Source organism: Tamandua tetradactyla, chromosome 6, assembly GCF_023851605.1.
Source record: "Tamandua tetradactyla isolate mTamTet1 chromosome 6, mTamTet1.pri, whole genome shotgun sequence".
Lineage (NCBI taxonomy): Eukaryota > Metazoa > Chordata > Mammalia > Pilosa > Myrmecophagidae > Tamandua > Tamandua tetradactyla.
Window position 1 is genome coordinate 104,727,575 of NC_135332.1, and position 22,317 is coordinate 104,749,891.

The 22,317-nt window shown below is 38.3% G+C and overlaps 1 protein-coding gene and 1 pseudogene across 1 annotated transcript in view; both read left to right on the forward strand.

Moving 5' to 3' along the window:
* CLVS1 (clavesin 1) overlaps positions 1-22,317 on the forward strand; it is a 171,420-nt gene that overhangs the window by 115,978 nt on the left and 33,125 nt on the right. The window lies entirely within an intron of this gene.
* LOC143689206 (U6 spliceosomal RNA) lies at positions 16,857-16,956 on the forward strand (annotated as a pseudogene).

Consider the following 22,317-nt stretch of genomic DNA (forward strand, 5'->3'; position numbering starts at 1 on the left):
TCAAGTGTGCCTACAGAGAAGGCCAACTTTTGAATTATTTCTTTGTAGATTTGAGTGCATTTAATCCTGAATTTGGGAGCCCCATTGATAAGCAAGGAAGAGAAAACCTAAAAACTATAGACACAACATTGTGCAGATTTTTCATCTCTCAGATAAGAACTCCATAGAGATTGTGTAACTTGGACAGCAGATATGAATTTGCTGGTATAGAAAGACACATTTCTTCCTTATAGCTGATTGTGACTTCCGATAATGTTATCTTATAGATAAAACACATGTATGTGTATTTGATACACATATGTTTTTGTATGTGACAGACATATATTTGTGAACATAATTATTATATATAAAAGCATTTTCTTGAAGATAATAACTAATTCTTAAATTAGTTATTAAATTAATTCTTAAATTAAAATTTAAATTCTTAAATTATTAATTCTTAAATTAAAACTTAAATTCTTAAAGTCCCTAATCTGAAATAGAATAGTAACAGTGCAATTTTCAATAATGACAGTTTCTTGCTGGTGCAAAATATAAAGTACTTATGACAATTTGTGTTATTAATAAAAAACCAGAAAGTCATTTTTCCAAGTTATATTATATGGTGGTGGTAAGTTTTCAGTAATAGAAACTGTCTAATTTTATTAGTAATAATCTTCTCTCCCCTAGCCCTTTAACTCCTCAAGATTTTCATAACCAAGTAAAAAACTCAAATGGCTGAGTTTGAAATTTAACAAGGTCCACTGACGAGCTGTTTTTTTTTTCCTCTGGAACAATTTCTATCCCATTCATTTTATTTTTTAAAAATTACCAAGATAAGTTGCTCTTCCCATGGAAAAAAAAATCCTTCTAATAATGGTCAGCATTTATTAAGATGGTAATTGTGCTTCTTAAAAGATAAAAGTGCAACAGTAGTTAGACCAATGCAATGCACAATAAGTGTCTAAGGACTGTTGTGAAGTCCACACACCTGTCAAAACTCATTTGCAGCTACCTCTATGGTTCATAGACATATGAATGGATCTAGAGTTGCTTGAATCAGACTTTAAATTTCATGGAATAATCGGGGTAGCTGTGGTGTGACATAGAGAGAATTTTCTTCGAACAGGTGGAATAGTGGTTATAAGGCATGCCGGTCTGAAGCTATTATGCACCCTAGAAAAGCTATGTCCTTTAATCCTCGGTCAGTATTGCTGGGTGATATCTTTTTTATTGTTTCCATGGAGATGTGACCTTTTTGTGGATGGTAACTTTTGATTAGATGGTTTCCATGGACAAGGGTCTCCATCCATTCAAGGTGGGGTTGCTTCCCTTTAAGAGGGAACCATTTTGGAAAGACCCAGCAGAGCCCACACAGCCAGAGACCTTTGGAGCAGGGGGAGAACGCCCCCAGGGAAGCCTTATGAAATGAATAGCGGAAACTAGCAGATGTTGCCACGTGCCCTCCCAGTTGAGAAAAATACTCTGAACTTCATCAGCCCTTTCTTTGAAAATAAGGTTTCTTTCCCTCTATACCTTAATCTGGACATTTTCACAGTCTTAGAATTATAAACTTGCAACTTAATAAATTCCCTTTTTAAAAGTTGTTCCATTTCTGGTATATTGCATTCCTACAGCTTGCAAACTAGAACGCAAGACAATATGAGACCCGCCCAGCATGGCAGACAGACGGGTAGAAATAAGGAGTGGTCTGAGACTGCTGTTCAAAGAAGAAGAATAAATAAAATTCTCCCCAAGTTCAAAACTGGGCTTGGACAGCTGATTTTTTTTCTCCCCAGCAGAGCAGAAACCTCATATCTAGGTGGTAAAAGAAAAAAGTCAACATTCTCTATATGTGTGCAGTGACTCTTGAACACACTGGGGTCCCTGTTCAGTCCTAGGAATCAAGCCTGGCTCTTCTCTGGAAGGTCACAGGAACCTGCCACATGTCTCGGTGGGCTCTACAGCTGTCAGCATCCAGTTCTCCAGATGACACTGTATTCCCATTTAAATGAAAGACCATGCTACTTTCTAACCTCAGATGAACTCAAATTAACAGTGCAGTTGGTTCCCAAGACCTGAGTTCAAAGAACTAGATCAAAGAACTGGAGGGGAAAAAATGGACTGATTCCTCAGATGGTATGGTGGCTTGGAGTTATTTAGCCCAGAAAAATCTGTTCTTAACCTGAATCCATTCCTGTAGGTGTGAACACACTATAAGTAGGACCTTGGGATGAAGTGACTTCAGTTAAGATGTGGCCCAACTGAGTCAGGATGGGTCTTCATCCTGTTAGAGACCTTCGGCAAAGGCCACAGAGAGACAAGCCACATGGAGCAGGCCAGAGCTGGAAGTCAGGGGAACCTGGAAGAGAAAGAAGATGCCACCATGTGCATCATCAAGTGATGGAAAAGCCAATGAACCCCGAAGACTGTTGACCAGTCAGAGGACAGCGATTCTGGGAAGGAGCAAGCCTTCTAGCTTCTGAAAGAGTGAGCCAATAAATTCCTGTTGTTAAGCCAACCCATTGCATGGCATTTTGTTTTAGAAGCTAGAAAACGAAAACAGATGGCTATTCAATTTTCCTGTTGCTACTTTGTTCTAGCAGGAAAATAATTTCTCTTTATAAAGCCCTAAAGACCATGGACCAGCTGGGTGAAGTAGAAATGATAAGAGATTTTCAAGTTGACTAATATGTGATTCTTATTCTGAAAGAAATAAAATATTTCCCTGAGGGCAGGCCACGGTGGCTCAGCAGGCAGAGTTCTCACCTGCCATGCTGGAGACCTGGGGGTGCCTGCCCATGCAAAAAAAAAAAAGTATATATATATATACCTTTTACATATACATATACTTTCATATATATATAAAATAAATATATATAATATATACTTATTATATTTATATATAAATATATTTATATATAAAATAAATATATATATATTTCCCTGAAATTGCATACTTGCCCCTAAAGTGATTTTCCTAATAAATTAGAGTTGTTGAAAATGTATTGCTTACTGACTTACACAGAGAGTTCAGGAAGTCCCATTAGAAGTAGATCTTCTAAAATATTAGTTCTAGGGTATTAGATAACCTCCCCAAAATGGATTCTGTGGTTCTGTAGTCAAAAACATTACAGTAACAGTGGGTTAAACAACGTTCAACAGGTTTCTTTGCTACCACACTTTTTCAAAGCCTTTAAGTAAGTAGACAAGTGCATCCTCTAATTTTCCAATAAGAGGCTGAGTGTGCAGAATATAACTTGGAAATCTTTTATGTGCATGGAGAGACCCTTCAGAATTAATACTTTGCAGAACTTACTTTGAGAGATGCTACTTCTTCAAAGCTGGTGGGGCTGCTCCCACTGCGAGATGTTTGCATTCATTCCCTCAGCCTGAAGCACTCTTCCTGGGATCCCTCCGGCTGGCTTCCCACACAGCCCCCAGAGGCTTCACTCAGAGGTCACTTTCTCAGGCCTTCTAAAATCACCTTCTTAAAAATCCCAGCCCCTTCTTCAGCTCTGCTTAGCCTCTTCCCTGCTCAATTTTCCTATGTAGCACCATCTAACAATATTTGTCTTTGAATTATTTTTCTTTTTAAATTATCATTATCTGTCCTCCCCAACTAGAATGTAATCTCCTAGAAGGCAGAGATATTTTCTGCTTTATTCTTTGATGAATCCCCTGCATCTGGAAAAGTGCTTGGCTGGATTCAGCAATCAATAAACATGTGCTCCCTAAAAAGATGTCAAATTTAACCATGTCAGAAAATCTCCTGAGTCTTCCTACATGGTCAATTCATTTAGTCACTTAAATGATTACCACTATGTGCCAACTTCTGGACTCAGATTGGCATTTACAGAAAATAGAAACTTGCTTAAGTTTTTTGCTTCGTTGATGTGGGGTTAAGTATGGGCACCTCCATGTCGGGCCTTCCAGATTGTATTTATCATGGGGAAGCTGGGAGGATGTGGCACCTGGACTGGGGTTTGAAGGACAGGTCAGGGTGGGGACGGGCTGGGGCAAGAGGAGAGGCCATGGGATTGGGAGACATTTGGCAGGAATGGAGAGAGCAGGGTATGGTTGGAGAAGAGGCTAGACTGATAAACAGGTCAGATCACCAAAGGCTTTCATCACCTCCAAAGGCCCATGGGTATAATCAAAAGGTGATGGGGAAATCACCAGAGGGTGCTAGTCAAGGTCATCAGATGTGAATTTTAGGAAGAGGAAGCACAGGGGAGACCAGAGTCAGAGAGATCAGTAGAAAAGCTGGTATCAAGATTCAAAGACTGGTGAGGGCTACCACCAAAGCTGAATATAAAGAAGAGACACTGAGGAGAATGAATATGGCTTGAGACCAAGTGGGCGTGAATAAAAAATATGCACGTAAGCACGTTCGTGGCAGGCACGGAGATGAAGGTGGAGACGTGGGGTATGGGGTGTTCTTTTTCAAAAGTTCAGTTAAATTGTCTTCATTAGAGGTCTGTGTCCTTAAAATAATTTTCTTTTCTTTTTTTTTTTTTCCTGCATGGGCAGCCACTGGGAATCGAACCCAGGTCTCTGGCATGGCAGATAAGAATTCTGCCTGCTCAGCCACTGAGTCCCATCCTCTTAAAAGATTTTAGCTATCTAAAATAATGGTAAATTAGAATCGTTTCTTTTTTTAAAATCTTAGAACCATTACCAGGGTAATTTCCTGAATAATTTTCATCCTTTGGCACAATTCAGTTCAATTCCATAAACATTTGAAATTCTACTATGGAGTAGCCCAGGCTCTTGGTTTTGGTTCTGACATTATAGTGTTAAGTGCATTTTGATATGCTAAAGATATTAGGTTGCTTGAAAGGAGCAACACATTAATTAATAGTAAAATGACTGCAATAGTAAGAAAAATAATTTACATACGTTTGGTACCTTATACTTTTCAGTGCACCACCATGATCATTTTCTCACTTGGACTTCCTGGCTTCACTGTGAACTAGTTAAGTGTACCATCTGTTACATAGATCAGAGAGGATAGGCATATAAAACGGCCAAATGTTTTATTTTTATTAAAGTCATTATAAGTCATTGCCAGGAAGGAGAGCAAAATCTTTAGAAATTATTCAAGACTGGCAGGTTTTGTGGATTTCCTAAATCTTTTTTTTTTTTTTTCTGATTATAAGAGTAACATTTGTTCACTGTAAAATATATACATATATTAGGGAAAAAAGAATAAAGAGAAAAAAATCACTCTATATTCAAATTCCAGAGATTAACATTGTAAATATTTTAGTATTATATTTTATGGGTTTTTGATATATTTTACCTAATGTGTTATAGAAGTGTTGACAATATTATCTATACATTTTTTAGCCTGTTTTTTCATTCAGTTATCTCATGGATTAAATAGTTTACCAAAAGAAGCGATGGCTACTTATCATTCCATTGTGTGAAGATTCTATAATTTATTTAACTTTCTCTGTAATTGGCTACTTTGATGATTTTCATTGCTTTGGTAAACATTGGTGCGTACATGCACACACATATCTGTACATGTGGGTGTATGATATCTCTGATTATTTCCTAAGAGTGAAAACACAGAGTTAAAGAGTATGAACATATTAAGGTTCTTGAAACATATTTAGCCAATTTGATTTCCAGTAATGTTTCACCACTCAATACTCCTGAGTATGGGTAAGTTTGGGAACCAGAGAAAGGAAGTCAAGAAGCGTGGGAGACTGCCAGTCCTGCTGTATTCACTCTCCCACACTTCTAGGCACCCCCACTTATCTTGCTCCTTCTTCCTTGTTCCTCCCAACACCCCCACCCACCCCTCTCACTCCTCCACTGATGACTTTGCTTCTTATTTCACAGAGGAAACAAAAGCAATTAGAAGAGAACAGCCTGTTAGTCTTCATTGCCAAAGTGACAGACCTTAATGAGTCTGAACCCTTGTGTTCTGTCTCCTGTCTGATTAGCAGGGAATAACAGTTATGGTGCTTTTTAAGACACTTGTACACTCACTCCTACAAGAAAGTCAACCATCTCATTTGCATAATCACTTCTTTCTTCTCTACTGGTGATCCCTATCAGTTTATAAATATTCTGCAACCTATCTCCCCCAAAACAAAAATCCTCCCTGCAATTCACATCATTCTTTAGCCACTGCCCTGTTTTTCTGCTCTCTTTCACTGTAAAATTCCTCAAAACGTTTATCTCTACTTACTCTCTCATATTCTCTCTTCAGCCCATTCCAGACAGCCTCTCATTCCTACCACACCAATTCCCTTCACATTGCCACATCCAAGAGATACCTCTCAGTCTTCATCTCATTCAGACTCTCAAGAGCATTTGACACAACTGATTTCTCTGTCAGTTGTAAAAATGCTGAGATATTCTGAAAACAGTCTCTTGGCTCAGCCTCCAGTTCCCTGCCCACTTTCCTGGTTCTTCTTCCAATTGAATGACTTCTGTCCTGGGCCCATCACATATTCCTGCCCCTTGAACACTGACTGTGTCTTGGGATCTTTTCTCCTCTCTGTCTTAAGTCCCTTCCTGGGTGACTTCACTCAGCTCATAAATACCATTTTTAGCTGATAATTTCCAATTATTTCTCCAGCATACATGTCCCTTATCCTGCATAGTCAGCTTTAGAGCTTATCAGGGCAGAAAAAGCAACGCTGCACTGGTTTTACTAACAGAATGAAAGTTAACGTCTCACTCCCATAAAATCCCATAATGGTATCCCTAGTTGGAAGCTCTCCTGGACAGCTAGCTGTATCTCCTCCAAGGAGTGGCTTCTAGACTAGGGGTCTTTCCATTCTGGGGCTACACCAACTTTTAAGTCCTCAGAGTCCTTTAGTTCCAACTTCATAAACAAGGGAGAAAGAATGTGGAAAATTGTGCAGCTGCTTTATATCTGGGGCTGGAAGCAGTGGACTTGCTCCTTTCTACAGAAATTCTCTAGAATTTAGTTACATGGCCTCTCCTTGAGGCAAGGGGACTTGGGAATCGTAGTTCAGTCCTGCTCCCAGGAGGAAGAGGAGAACAGGGTGTCGGAGAGCACCAACCGATTCCATCATACTGGGGGAAAGGGCAGCGCCACAACTAGATGTCATGGCTTTGTTCAAGGATGGTTTCCTCCCTGATGCTGATTTTGGAGATGGGTTACTGATAGTTTCGTATATGGAGAAGTGGTGCATATTTTAGTGATTAGAAAATGAAATAGGCTGAAATACAAAAATGCAAGAAAGGTCCAAGCTAACTCAAATCTTCTGCAGAATGAGACAATGTTAAAATGAATGTACCTCTAGTGTAAAATATGCAATGTATCCTAATAAGACTAGAACAATACGGAATTACTTGGGCCCATCTGTAATATTTCCAGAGGGCTTATTAAAAATATTTGTTCATTCTGTCCTATTAACAACTTTAACACTCTTAAAAAGACAATGCTTTCAAACCATGAGCCTTGTCAAAGTCATGAAAAGCACATGCAGCTAAAACAAGATGAAGAAATTTTAACTCGGATTTGAGGCATGTGTGTACTTAAAATTCCACATGGAGATATTTAACAGTCCACACGTCTTACCAATGTATAGAGTTTAAATGAACTTATAAGTAGAGCAATATAGTAGATAGGAGATATGAGGTTGAATTATAAAATCTGACAGGTCTGGATTTGAATTCTACTCTACCTCTTACTTGCTTTGGGAACTTGGGTAAGAATTTTAACTGTTCTGTCTTCGTCTCTAAAACTGGGATATATAATAATGGTAAATACAGAATATTGATATGAGTATCAAGTAAGATACGTTTAAAAGTGCTTAGCAAAATTCCCTGGCACATTCCAAATGTCCAATAATTCTTAGCCAGTAAAGTATCTTTACTGATTTTGTTTTCTCTTAAATGATGTTTATTAACTTTAAAAATGTATTACCATTTTTAATATATGCTTATTGTATTGCTTATTGAAATGGTACCATCCAAAGCTGATTGTGAGGTTAAAAGCTTAACATTTGCTAGAAGATTTGCTTTGAATGACTTCCATGTTGCTTGTGTCATACCCCCTTCTCCCAGAAATGCTGTGACGGCAGGTCGAATCATGTGAAGCGTCCCATCTATTCTGGCATTGATTTCCTGTACAAATCAGTGATTCAAGCTATCTGGGTTTCTCCATAAATCGGCTTTTAAATCATGAACAACAATCATCTATTTACCACTTAGGGGCCCTGAGGGAAACTCTTAAATGAAGATGAAGTATTTGTACTGACCACAATGTATTTGCTATTTCATAGCCTAATATAAACCCTCTTTAAGGTCACTGTAGTTAGAGAAGCTGGAAGTGATTTTTATAGCAAATAAAGCTTCCCCTGCTTGAGCTGGGCTGGATGGATTTGCATTCCAGGGCTGCTCTCCAAGACCTAGTAGCATCTCCTTGGTCACCTTGCCTGGCCAGCTGTGGGAGCATCAGTGACAAAGGAGGATGCAGCTCTCCTGTTTGAAGTTCTGTTTACTAGGAAGTTTACAAAAGCAGTTGGGATTATCTTAGTCTTTTAAGATATTTTAAAATTTGAAGTCATATTTTCTGTTGTCATGACAGAAAATTGACAGGTCTGCACAAGAAATAATTTTTCATTTTTCTTTCTCCCTCCCTTCCTCTCTCCCTCCCTCCCTCCCTTCCTTCCTTCCTTCCTTCCATCCTTCCCTTCCTCACTTCCTCCTTCCCTCCTTCCTTCTATTTTTTTTTTTTTGAACAAGATCATCTATGTGCTTATTCTTGGAGAAAGGAGATGCTAAGCAAAATGTAGGGACTCCTAATGGCAAATAAACTCTTGAAGACTCTCAACCATGGTCACATATGTTTATTCATCACCAAATCCTTTTTAATGTGGCCTCTGTGGGACATCCAGCCTTCCCCTCATCTTCATCTCTGGCTAACTAAGTTATTTCTTAGCCCTGCCTGAAGAAACGTACCGAAGAGTCTAAACCCCGAATCTAAAATTCTGACTCTTTCTCTTGAGCAAAGCATTGTCATTTCCTCATCTTTCCCACTAGACAATGAGCTGGCTGAAGGCAAAAGTGCGTCATATGCAGCCTGTATCTCCTGCATTGTACACTTCAGAGGAGTGGAATAAATGCTTGTTGAACCTTTGAGCAGAAGGTTCAACTTCTTGAGGAGAACCTTCAACTTAAGAGGAGACAGTTAAGGAATATTGTTCAGATTACAGTTAGGGAAGACCTAAGCCTAATCTTCTGGTCTGGACCAGTATGGAGAAGGCAGGTTTCCCTTAATCTGGCTGGAAGAATTACCAGTGCATTCAAACTGTTCTGGGAACTGCAGAGAAAACTTTATCCTGATCCCAAACCCCTCCTAACCTCAAGAGAACACCAGGGCAGTACAGCTTCTTAGAAGTCAACAGTGACTTCTCAGAGCACATATTCCAAGAAAATCCATAGCCCACTATCAGCTGGAGCCTCTGCCTAATCTCTTCTCTCTCATGTTTGCTACTGATATACTTAAAAAAAAAAGGCACTTGGTGTGTAACTGCTATTACATGAGCTCTCCTTTTCCTTGTGAATAGGTTGATATGTTACTTCCACACTGATGACCACCATGTAGTCATAGATAGTTACTAGACACCCATCACTATGAAATACAGGGGTTTTAGAAGGCTCTCTTGCATCAGTGAAGCCCATTTATACTGCAGAAAGTGATTTTATAGCCGGCTTTGATGTGGGAAATGGGTGTCATTAGTAGGACATGCATGAACTGGTAGATAAAGCTTAACTTCATGTGTGTGTGTGTGTGATTACACCTTCTTCAGATCTACACACATACAGCTGTGTGAATGAATGGAGGATGCCTTCTGCAAGACACTCAGAGCTTATCCTCTTCCTTTTCTATTTGCATTTGGTTACCAGAAGAATCTTAGTACTGGGGAAGCTCATTGTATTTGTGAATTTGAGTGGTCCTGTTCTAGTTTCCTTGTGAGAGTAGGAAAAAAAGGTAAGAACTGGAAGGAGTAAGAGAGGGCAGCAAATGGGAACAAAGCTCGGCAAGCTTTGTAGGACAATGTAATTTTGAGGTCATTTGAGTTTTGAAGCCTATTATGAAGTATGTTAGCCTGTCAGCATTACGAATCTTAGAAAATAGTACTAAAAGGTGCTTCATTTTCCGGCATGAAACTGAGCCAGCTGCCACCAACACCAGCATCTGTATCTGATTGTCGAATAAAAAGAGAGGAAATAGCTTTGCCTTTATCAACTCACTTCCAAATCCTGATCAAACACAAGAAAAGGCAACTGAGTGATGCTTGAATACTGCCAGTGTGAAAATGAAGTGCCCATTAAAAAATGAAGTGCATTTCTACCAGATAACTTGAATCACTTAACACTGTCCAAGACTCTCACAGAAAATAAAGAAGAACCTCTTGGAAAGAATATCCTGAAATGCCTCTTGTGCCTAACACTTTACCTTAAGATTTTTTGTTTGTTTTTAGCACTTTACATAAGACAGAAAAAAAGATCATGATGCTTCTACTGTACCTTAAAAAAATGACCACTTCCATGGGAGTTTTGAACTTTTTATGATTATCATATTTTTTAATTAAATTTTTAGAGATAATTTTAGATTCACATGCAGTGTAAATAATTCAGAAAGATCCCATGAACCTTTTATACAGTTCACCCCAATGATAAAATCTTGCCAAATAGTATAATATCATAACCAGGATATTGAAATTGACACAGTCAAGATGGAGAAATTTCTATCACCACAGGAATCCCTCCTGTCACCCTTTTATAGCCACACCCACTTCCCAGCCACTCTTTAACCCCAGGCAGTCACTAATCTGTTTTGATTCTATCCTGTTGCCACTTCAAGAATACTATATAACTGGAATCATACAGTGTATAACCTTTTGGCACTGGCTTTTTTCAGTCAGCAAAATTGTCTGGAGGTTCATCCGGTTGTTATATGTATCAGTAGTTCATTCTTTTTTATTGACAGGTAGCATTCCATGGTAGAGATGTATAACCGTTTATTTAACCATTCACCCACTGAAGGACATCTAGGCTGTTTCCAGTATTTGGCTCTTACAAATAAAGCTGCTATAAACATTCATGAACAGGTTTATGCATGACCATAAATCTTCATTTCTTTGGAATAAATGTTCAGGAGCATAATTACTGGGTCATTAGTTTAATTTTAAGAAACTGCCAAACTTCCACAGAGGCTATGCCATTGGACCATCTCACCAGCGACATCTAAGTGACCTAGTGTTTCTTAATTCTACTTGCTAATATTTTCCCCATGTTCTAATTGGATTGCTTGCTTTTTTTTACTGTTGAGTTTCAAGGGTTTGTTGTATATTCTTATTATTAGTCTTTGTCTGATATGTGGTTTGCATGTATTTCCTTGAAGCCTGTAGCTCTCTTTTCATTCTCATCATTTGAATATTTTATATATAAGTCCATAATCCATTTTGAATTAATTTTTGTTTGGCATATGAGACTTAAAGTTCTTTTTTTTTTTTTTGCCTATGGATGTCCAGTTTCTCCAGCACTATTCCTGAAAAGGCTATCTTTTCTCCATTGGAATGCTTTTGTACCTTTATCAAAAATCGGTTGAGCATACTTGTGTGGGTCCATTTGTCTTGATTCTCTATTCTGATCCATTGCTCTACATCCTTCCTCCAATACCATGCAATCTCAATAACTATAACTGTAACATGACTTAAAATTGGGTCTACTGATTCCTCTCACTTTATTCTTAAAATTGTTTTTGTTACTTTACTTCCTTTGCTTTTACATATAAATTTTAGATTATTCTTGTCTTTATCTGCAAAATAAACTTGCTTTAACTTTGATTGGTGTTGCATCAAACTTGTCAATTTGGAAGGAATTAATATCTTTACTACATTAAATCTTCCAATCTCTGAACAGGGAATGTGTCTCCATTTATTTAGACCTTTCATTTCCTTCATCAGCATTGTATAGTTTTCAATATACAAATCCTGCACATGTTTTTTTAGAATTACACCTAAGGATTCTCTCCTTTTTTTTTAAGCAATTGTAAATAGTGTTGTATTTTTAATTTGGGTGCACTCATGTTTATTGTTAGTACATAGAAATACAATTGACTTTTAAGGCCTCTATCTTCAGGCGTTAATGAACTCTCTTAATAGTTATAGGAGTATCTTTTGCCGAGTCCTTGGGATTCTTTACCTAGACAATAACATAAACTTCCCATTTGCCTTTCCTTTCTAATTTTTATGGCTTATATTTCTTTTTCCTGGCTTAGTGCAGTAGCTAAAACTTCCAGTGCTATGTTGGATAAGAGTGGGCAGAATTGACATTTCTACCTTGTTCCTGATCATAGGAAGAAGACATTCAGTCATTTGCCATTAAGTATGATGTTATAGAGTTTGGAGCAAATGCTCTTTCTCAAGCTGAGGAAGTTCCCCTCGATTCTTATTTTTCTGAGAGTTTTTATCACGAACTCATTTGACTTTTGTCAAAAGCTTTTTTTTCATCAATTTATATGGTCATGTGATTTTTCTTATGTAGCCTGTTAATATGGTCATATTGATTGATTTTTTTTTTCTTAAAGAATCTGCTGTGCATTCCTGCAATAACCCCACTAGGTCATAGTATATAATTCTTTTTATATATTGCTGAATTCTACTTGCTGGTATGTTGCTTAAGATTTCTGCATCTATATTCATGAGGGATATTGAACTATAATTTTTTGATATTGCTGTCTTATGTTAGTATCAGCATAGAACTAGCTTCATAAGATGATTTGGGAAGTGTTCTCTCTTTATATATATATATATATATATATATATATATATATATATATATATATATATATTTAAAAGATTGTGGAGATTGGTATTAATTCTTCTTTAAAAGTTCAGTAGACTTCGCCAGTGAATTCATCCAGTGCTGGAGATTTCTGTTCATAGGAGTTTTAAATTATATTATAGTTTCAACTTTCTTAACAGTTATAGGACTATTTAAATTACCTATTTCATATTAGGTGAGTTGTGATAGTTTGTTTTTCAAGGAATTTGTCTATTTTCTCCAAGATGTCAATTTTATGTGTGTAGAGCTTTTTGTATTATATTTTTGATGTCTGCAGTGGCTGTCGTGACATCCCCTGTTTTATTGTTGATATTGGCAATTTGTGTCTTCTCTTTTTCTTTGACAGTCTTGTTAGAAGTTTACTAACTTTATTGATCTTTTCAAAGAACCAACCCTTTGTTTCATAAATTTTCTCTATTGTTTTTTATTTTATTGATTGCTGATCTTGTCTTTATAATTTCCTTCATTCTGCTTACTATGAATTTATTTTGCCCTTCTATTTCTAAATTCTTGAGGTGGGGTGGTTAGATTATTAATTTGAGATTTTCTTCTTTTCTAATGTATGTAATAAATACTAGAAATTTCCCTCTCAGCACTGCTTTAGCTGTCTCCTGTGATTTTTTTGATAAGTGGTATTTTCATTTTCATTTCGTTTCATGTATTTTTAAAATTTCCCTTGAGTATTCCTCTTTAACAAGTGGACTTTTTGGAAGTGTGTTGTTTGGTTTTGAAGTATTTGGAGATTTTCCTGTTAATATTTCTCTTAATAATTTCTAGGTTGATTCCATATGGCCAGAGAAAATACCTTGTCTGATTTCAATTCTTTCAAACTTGTTGGGGTTTGTTTCATAGCCTAGGATATGGTCTGCCAGGTATAGATACCATGGGCACTTGAAAAGAAGGTGCATTCTGTTGTTGGATGGAGTGTCCCATAACTATTGTTTAGCTCCTACTGGGCAAAGGTGTGTTTGAGTTCTTCTATATCCTTGCTGATTTTCTGTTTAGTTGTCTATCTATTCGAGTATGTCTAATTGTTTTAAAAGAGGAACGTTGAAGTCTCCAACTATAATTTTTGTGGACTTGTTTATTTCTCCTTTCAGGTCTATCAGTGTTTCATGTATGTTATAACCTACATTGCTATATTTGAAGTGAATTACTTGTAGACAGCATACATAGTTCAGAAATGTTTTTTAATCCATTCTGCCCATCTTTGTCTTTTAATTGGTGTATTTAGATCACTTATATAAAGTAGTTATCAATATAGTAGGGCTTAAGTCTGCCATTTTTTGTTCTATTTTTCATTTCTGTTTTCTTTATCCTGCCTTCTTATGGGTTACTTGAACATATTTTTAGAATTCCATTTGCATTAATATATAGTGTTTTTGAGTGTATCTCTTGTTACAGCTTTTTAAGTTGTTACTCTAGATACTACATCATATACACATAAATTATCATGGTCTGCGAGTGTTACCAGTTCAAGTAAAATATATAGACCTTACTTCCATTTATGTCCCTTTACCTTTCACTGTTTGAAATATGAGTCTGAAATATATGCTCTTCTACAAACATTTTAGAACCACATTTCATAGTGTTATAAGTTTTGCTTCGAGTGTCAAACATAATTTAGAAAACTCAAGAGAAAAAAAGTCTATTGATTTGCTCTTTTTTTTTTATTTACTGTGTTCTTTTTCCCTTATCATTCAGTGTTCCTTCTAGAACCCTTTCTTTTCTGTTTAGATAACTTATTTTAGGCATTCTTTAAGGGTAAGTATGCTGGGGACAAATTTGCTTATTTTTCCTTCATCTAAGAATTTCCTGACTTCTCTTTGTTTTAGTTTGCTAAAGTTGCCGAAATGCAGTATACCTGAAATAGGTTGGTTTTTACAATGGTGATTTAATAACTTTCAAGCATATAGTTCTGAGGCCATGAAAATGTCCAAATCAAGGCATCAACAGGCAATGCTTTCTCCCCAAAGACCAGCAACCAGCAATATTCAGCTGGTCTGTCACATGGCTAGGCACGTGGTGACATCTGCTGGTCTCTCCTGTCTCTCCTGGGTTTCACTACTTCCAATTTCTGGCTTCAATGGCTCCCTCTCTGTTTCTGTGGTTTCTCTCTGTTTTCTGTATCCTCTATTAGCTTCTCTGGATTTCATCTCTTTTGAAGGACTCCATTAAGAGAATTAAGACCCACCTGGGCATGCCTCAACAGAATTAACCTAACCAAAAAGTCCCTCTCACAATACGTCTACATCCACACAAATGGATGAGCTTAAGAACATAATCTTTTCTGGGGTACATACAGCTTTAAACCATAACACCCTCCATTCCTAAAGGATATTTCCCTGAATGTAGGTTTCTGGGTTGATAATTCTCTGCTTATAGCACCTGGAAAAAAATGTGCCACTTCCTTCTGGTGCTGTGGTTTCTGAAGAGAAACTATTGTCATCTTCATTGTTTTACCTTTTGTTCTAGTTTGCTAGCTGCCAGAATGCAACACATCAGAGATGAATTGGCTTTTAATAAAAGGGGATTTATTTTGTTAGTTCTTCAGAGGAAAGGCAGCTAACTTTCAACTGAGGTTCTTTCTTATGCGGGAATCACAGGGTGATTGATCTCTGCTGGCCTTCTCTCCAGGTCTCTGGGTTCTAACAACTTTCCCCAGGGTGATTCCTTTCTGCATCTCCAAAGGCCTGGGCTGAGCTGCCAGTGCTGAGATGAAGTATTCTGAGCTGCTTGGGCTGTGCTACATTGTGCTCTCTCATTTAAGCACCAGCCAGTTAAATCAACATCATCCATTGCAGCAGGCATGTCTCCTAGCTGACTGCAGATGTAATCAACAACAGATGAGGTTCACATGCCATTGGTTCATGTCCACAGCAATAGAACTAGGCACCTTCACCAAGCCAAGTTGACACCTGAATCTAACTACCACACCCTCATAGGTAAGATGTCACTTTTCTCTGGCTCCTTTCAAGATTGTTTGTCTTCCATTTTCAAAAATTTAATTATTATATGCCTTGTCAATTTTTTTTTTTCAATTTAACTCTTTGGGGTCTGCACAGCTGCTTACATTTCTAGGATTAGTTCTCCTGACAAATTGTGGAAGTTTTCAGCCATTAGTTCTTTGGGAACTCTTTCAGTCCTGTTCTTTCTCTCCTCTTCTTCCAGGATTCTGATTACACAAATGTCAGATCATTTATTATAGACTCACAGGTCCCTGAGACTCTGTTCAATTTTTAAGTCCATTTTCTCCCTGTGTTCATACTGGATAATCTCTATTATTCCATCTTCCATTTCACTGATTCTCTCCTCCATACCCTCCATTCTGCTTCGCATTCATCCATTGAGCTTCTGTCCCTCCGGTTACTGTATTTTCCAGTTGTAAAACTCCCACTTGATTCTCCTTTTTGTCTTCTCTTTTAAAGCTCTGAATCTTATTTAAATGTTGTTTTAGCTGACATTTCTGATGCCATTCCAGCAAGAGAAGACAGGGGAGCTGCCTTATTGCTGCCAGGTGGAGGTAGAAGTCCAGGTTCCTCACGTGATCTCCACCGATGCCAAAGGGGAAGGGTCTCCTCGTTACTGCAGGACAGGAGTGGGAGTTCCAGCTCTCCACATGGTCTCCACTGACACCGTCGTGGGTGGGGCCACCTCCTTAAGGCTGAATGATATGAAAGCCCTGACTCTCCATTGGGCCTCTTCTGACACCACCTTAAGTGAAAGGGAGGGAGCGATGACTTATTATTGTTGGTGGGGGAGACAGTCAAGGCTCCCCACCTGGTCTTCACTTTCCTGCAGGAGATTGGGGTCGAGTTGTTTGCCCATGGGGCTGAAATCTGGACTCCCCACCTGCATTCTGTGACAGTACTGCAGCAGGAATATTGAAGTACCTTGTTACAGCGTCACTGGAGAGGAAGTTTATGCTCCCCACTCAGCCTTTGCTTGCACAGGTGGCAGGAGGAGTCAACCATGGTTTTTTCTGGAGGCTGGAATTGAGTGTTTACTGTTTAAAAATACATCTGGGTGTGCTTACTTCGGCAGCACATATACTAAAATTGGAACAATAGATTAGCATGGCCCCTGCACAAGGATGACATGCAAATTCGTGAAGCGTTCCATATTTAAAAAATATATATATGTCTGGGTAAGCTGCCCCTTTCCTAGTCTTTTGGCTAGATGGAGTAAGTTTTTCCTCTGGTTTCCTTTTTTTTGACCTGCTGCCATTGGTGTTCAGGTTCCTGGCATCTTCAATGCCACATCTGGGAAATATGAGGCATAAAAAAGAAACCCAGGAAACTCATCAACATGTTTGTTGTTTCCTTGGGCCTTGAGGTTCACAGCCAGTTTATCTGCTTCTTCTCTCCACTCTACAGTCTTCTTAAGTTTATTTTATGTACAATGCCCAGGATTTCTAGCTGTACTTAATGGAAAGGTCAACTCCAATGACAGATATGATGAGATCCACCGTCACCAGGGAGATAATGTCCTGGATTAAAAATCTGTGGTTTGGATTGCCAAGCTGGAAGAGGCAAAGGCTAAAGAACTTACTGCTAAAGTGGGTTAAATGTACACATTTTATTTTTCTGTACTTAAAAATAAAAGTTCTCCTTCTAAAAAAATATAGACATATTTTTCCCTTTTCTTTCCATTACGTACAGCTAGAGAAATACTTTCAAATTTGTTTATATAGATATATATATAACTTATCAGAGTTATATATAACTTATCTTATCTGATAAGATATATATATGTAGAGAGAGAAATTTATATATATCTTATCAGAGATAGACACAGGCCAAGCTGAGAGAAGTTGCCTCCTGCCCTAAGGAAGTTCAAGTCCAACCAGGGAAAGATGAGTGGACACTTACCATGCATATGATAAGTGTTATCCTAGGAGGAGAGGTCAGGATTTTCCTGAAGATCACAGGAGGGACACCCAACCCAGAGCTGGGGTCAGGAAAGCTTTTTCTAGAGGAAGTGACTTCTGACCTGAGACTTGAAAGATGATGTTGGTAGGCAAAATGTGTGCAACAGAGGACGCAACAAGGCCCTAAAGCTAGAGAGAATATGAAGCGCACATAAATCTAAAAGTAGTTCATTACTAAGATCTAAACAAAGAGAGAGGGAAGAGAGAAGTCAGGCTCATGATGGGTCTTAAAAAGCAGTGATAAGACGATTAGACTTTCAGGGTGCCATGGAAACCACAGGAGAACTCTCATTCAGTGAGTGAAATGAATTGGAGGGACAAGTCCTACCCTCAGTGAAGAAGCTTTTGTATGGACTCCAGGAGAGCAGTGGTAAGGATGGAGAATCTGGAAAGGTCAGAGAGATATTTAAGATAAAGAATGGCCAAGACTTAATGTTTGATTGTATATGGAGACATGAGGAAGAGGGAAAGAAGATTCAAGGACACCATCCATTAAATATCCTTTCTGGTTGTGCATCTGGATGGGTGGTGGGTCCAGCGATTAAGCTAGGAAGCTTAAGAGGTAAAGCAGGGGAAGGGCATGGTGGAAGAGCCCCGATAATGTTTTACCATTACTTATGGTCCTTCCCCTACTGGACACATATACTTCCTGGCACCTATGAAGTCAGGCATATGTTTTGGCCTGTAAGAGCTTTAAGAGCTTCAGTGTGATTCCCCATGTGGTTTTCCGGCTGTGGCAAACACCGATGTCCCCAGTGGTGGAGGCTGAGAGCCTCTCCAACCCAGCGGGAACATTTACTGTGAGTAAGAAATGGATCTTTATAATTTAAATGATACAAAGTTACTAAACAATAACATAACCTGACCTGAAGGAGAGTGCATAGCAAAACTGTGTCTTTAGGAGTAGGATGTGAGGTGACGGTTCTTCTTTCATGTCTTCTTATATTTTCTAATTTTTTAAATGATGTTTTAATCTATCTTCAAATTTCATAGAATGTATATTATTTTTGTAATAAGGAAGCAAATGCAATTAATTTACAAAAAACTGGGGGTGGCTGAGCAGACAAATTTTACAATTTGAATATTTATAATTTGAAACAATGTTATATTTTTCTTGATACATATATAAAGTGAATGCAAATTCATGACACATTTTCTTGAACATATAGCATGCTTTGCTGCATACGCTTTAGTCCCCAAGACCTCTATGATACTGTAATCGAATCAAGTGATGGGTCTTCTCCAGCCTCTAGGCAACGTCCCTCCATTAGGATGGTGGACCCCCCTGGGGACTTTGGGGAGGCATTTTTGTGACAGACAACTTTCCCTTTCTCTACAGTTTGCTAATGTGACCAGGCAAAAGTGACCAGCAATGACAGCCATTGATAATAGGAGAGTTGTTTGCTAAGTTGTCTTTCACTCACCACCCCTGCACATATGCACAGTACACACACACACACACACACACACAGATTACAATTAATACCATGGACAGGAATTCTGGAATACTAGAACATTTGTACACTGACTTTATTGCACAGGGGTTCCTTTCATTTGAATTTCATGGGTGGAAACTATAGAGTGGTCTTGTTTCTTCTCTGACCCAGCCCAGAGCTCTCAGGCACTGGGTGTTATTTGTGTTTATCTGCATAATTCACTGGATGACTTGAATGAGATCAATAGAAGTCTATACCATGAGCTCCAGGCCAGTCAGCCAAGGCCAACCTAGGAGAATTTACAGCATCGCAGTCCAATATATGTCTTTATATATACATATATCTTTTAAATCACCCAACGCTGTCAGTAGACAATTTGATTAATTTTTTATTGAAAATATTTTATCTTTATTCTTTCACTTGTTTTAAATTAGAAAAGTTGTAGGTTTACAGAAAAACATGCAGAAAATACAGAGTTCCCATCTATGCCCTCCACCTCAACACACAGTTTTCCTTGTTATTAACACTTTGCACTATTTTGGTACCTTTGTTATAATTGATGAAATATTATTATAATTATACCATTAACTATAGTCCATAGTTTACATTAGGGCCCACTGTTTGGGTTGTATAGCTTTATGGTTTTTATTTTTTAATATTTAAATTGTAACATATATACAACCTAATATTTCCCCTTTTTACTATATTCAAAAATACAATTCAGTGCTGTTAATTACATTGAGAGTGTTGTGCTACCATCACGACCATCCATTACCAACACTTTCCCATCACCCCCAACAGAATCTCTGAACCAACTAAGCATTCATACTCCATTCCTCAACCTCACCCCAGGCCCTGGTAATCTGCATTCTAATTTCTGACTCTATAGAGAAAAAGACAGTTTTGATCTCTTTAGTGATTGAGTTCTATCATCTAAAACTAAGAGTCTCTAGATATATTTTAAAGGTTAATATTTTCTTTGTGATTTTGACTAGTGCCTCTAGAGCAGTATTTAGAGTTTCCTTCCACTTTATTAACCGAACAATTTCTGACACAGTGGACTCTTAATAAAAATAAAAATCTTCTTATCAGTATGTGCTGGTTTGAATCTTGTTATGTCCCCCAGAAAAGCCCGTGCTCTTCTCATCCATTCTTGTGGGTCCAGACCCATTAGGGATGGGATATCTGATTAGTTTTTTTCCCATGGAGATGTAACCCGCCCAATTCAAGGCAGATCTTAATCCTTTACTGGAGTCCCTTTATGAGAGTGCAGAGCTCAGGGGAATTTGGAGACAGCGGGAGATAGTTCCCAGAGTCCCTGAGAAAGGGCCCACAGATGTTCAGAGAGGCCACTGGAATCAGAAGCTGAGAGCAACGGAGCCCAGGAGCAAAGGACCAGTAGACACTGGCCACATTCTTCCAATGCGTGTGACAGAAGAACCCTGCGTGCCAAGGGACTTTTTGCAAAGTATCTTCCTCTTGATGCCTTAATTAGGATGCTTTTATGGCCTTAGAACTGTAAATTTGTAAACCAATAAATCCCCATTGACAAAAGCCACTCCATTTCTGGTATATTGCATTTCATCAGCTTTAGCAAACTGAGACACAGTCTTTTTTAAAATGAAAGTAAAGTCATGGTTGTGTAAATAAACCCTTTTCTCTCCTTCTGCAAGCCCTCAGAAGTCAAGCTTAGCGTGTGTGGGGTAATGAATTAACCTTCTGAATAGGAAGTTCAAGGATCCCAGTAAGAGCGAGGCTACCAAGCAGTGCTTATTACAAAGGAAAAACTTTTGGACATGGTGTCTTTTCTCAAGGAACCAAAGAATTTTTAGATCCTCAACTGTATATAAAAGAGAAAAGCAAAGAGGCAACCTTATTAATAACTTTTATATTACTAAAATCAGATTGGGAATAGTGAGTGATGATGCATTTAGAAATTATTATATATAGTCTCTCTCTACCCCTACACTTGGCGGTTTCATTAAATTCTTTAAAATACAATTAACAACAGCAACAACCACAAAACAAAATATCCATACCTTGCGAAGCCAAGAACTTTTATTGAAATTTTCTAGTTGAACCATCAAAATACTTAATTTCTTTCTACTCTGTAAAAACTCTGCTAGGTAGAGGGAAATTTATTTTTAAGTTTCTCACGTGTGTACCTTAAGCACAGTTCCATACAGTACATTTGAGGCCAGATCTCGGGGTGGAAGACACCCAGAGATCCCATAGACTCGAAGGGATTCTGGAAATAAAGTTAATAACTCTCTTTCCTTGTTCCTAAAAATGACCCAGGCAAGGCATTTCATACACCCTGGGGGCAGCCTGAACTGTTAGCTCAGACAGCAAAGTTTCTCCACTTTCATCTTCTCTTGGTAACATTTTATAAAGATGTTTGTTGCAATAAAATTGATTGACAGCAAACTTGACAATACAAAGAGAGTTTAGACTTCTTCAAAAAAAAAAAAAAATTCCCTTAGCCAAGATTAACCCAGTCTGCTGAAGCCATTCATCAGGAGCGAGCTCAGACCTGGCCCTCTGGGACTAGTTCAGAATCTGCGGCCAAGTTCCTTTGTTCTGTTTCTCTAATTAGTACTGAGAACAGCTTCCCAGCTTCTAAAACATGAGTTTGTGCCCTGATCTGGATTCCAAAATTGGAACCATTTAAAAAAGTTTCTGCCATTTGCAATGTGTTGATCACTAGATAAAGGGCCCCATAACCCCTCTATTAGGAGGATCAATTAGCCCATCCTTCAAGAAGCATCACCCCCCCCCCCCACCCCGAGGATCTACTGTGTGTTCTCTCAGGACTGAATACTGGGCTAGTGTCTGCATCCCGGAGAAAGAGAGCCCTAAACCTTAAACTCACTTGCAACACCTTCCTACAAAGCGCCCACTCAGCTGGAAAGTTCAGCGATTGTCATGATAATGCTGGCGGGAGAGGGAGGGGGAGAGCCGAGGATGAGGGTCAAGAAGAGAAAGACCTTTTCAAGCTTAGAGCTGGTGGGGACTGAAGTCCTGGTTCCCCCACACTGAAGAGTTACAATTCAGCCTCCTCTCTTATCCAGGTCACTTTTGCTGCAGACTTAACTGTGATTGGTTAAAGGGGCCCTGGCCCCT